This window comes from Siniperca chuatsi, linkage group LG18 (genome assembly GCF_020085105.1).
Source record: "Siniperca chuatsi isolate FFG_IHB_CAS linkage group LG18, ASM2008510v1, whole genome shotgun sequence".
Classification (NCBI taxonomy): Eukaryota; Metazoa; Chordata; class Actinopteri; order Centrarchiformes; family Sinipercidae; genus Siniperca; species Siniperca chuatsi.
Genome location: NC_058059.1, coordinates 16,109,384 through 16,110,543, shown reverse-complemented (window position 1 = coordinate 16,110,543; position 1,160 = coordinate 16,109,384).

Below are 1,160 nucleotides of genomic sequence, written 5' to 3'. Positions count from 1 at the left end.
TGTGTCCGCAGCCTCGAGGGCTATCCAGGCTTCATTTCCCAGGCAGGGCTGTGTTTCTGTGTGCACTGGTTCAGCTCATAAGAGAAGAAGATACTGAAAATCAGAATTCACCATTATCCATCGCTAATACAGCACTATGACAGAATAGTACTGCATTAACGAGAGTGGTTATAACACTTAGACCAAAGATAGGGTGGTGGGTTAGACAAGCTATTATTAGTGAAAACCTGTTTCCAAGCACAATTTACCATACTGTAACTTAAAGGTCAAGCCGAATTCTGTATTATTATCTTGGTTTGTAGGGTATTTTCAAGACACATAAAAATAATCTGAATCACCTCTCCCATCATCTGCCTTCCATGCCTGACAGATACTGTCTCATCTGTCTCTGATGATCTAATGAAAGCAAATAAGCACTGCTGGAAGGGAATGAAGCAGCTGATGAAAGTGTTCAAATTCACTACAGGCCTAAACTTCACAGTTTATGACTTTATACTTTTGGGGATGACCTTTACCTGCCTGCTGTTTGGTGCTGAGCAGGTAGTGTAACAGTGGGTTTTTAAAGCTTTTTCATTGAAAACAGCTGCCTGCTGTGGCCAAAAACAACACTATGAGAGCAGTGAGAGTGAACCAAAACAGTAAACTGTTTCCTGTACATGTGGCTAGCAGGCTGCCATCTTTGTTTGGGTTCAGAAACAGGCACTATCTGGGAAATGGGTTAAAAATCTTTTTTTATCAATCAGCAGACATAATATTTTTTCACCCAGATGGTTAAAAGTCTTTGTGGTACATTCAGAACAACAGTATGTGTTCAAACGACCAGGGCTTTTTAAAAACTGCTGGTTAATTATCTTTTAGATAAACTAATGGTTACCTCTACAGGCTACGGGCCAGTCAGCAAATCAATGAGCTGAAGTTCGCTATAAAGCTCTGTAAAGCTGAGGGGATTCTCTGTAGGTTTATCACTTTGGCCACTATACTTAAATCAACTACTTTTGTGTGCAAATAATGGATTTACCCCATCAGCAAGGCAGGAGAATTTGAGGTCATGGGTTCATTTATGCCCACAGTCCAGTTTTAGTTTCTGTGTGCCCACCTTAAATAATATGAAATCAGACACAAGAAGCAACTCAGATGTGTGTGGTATCTGATAGCATGAG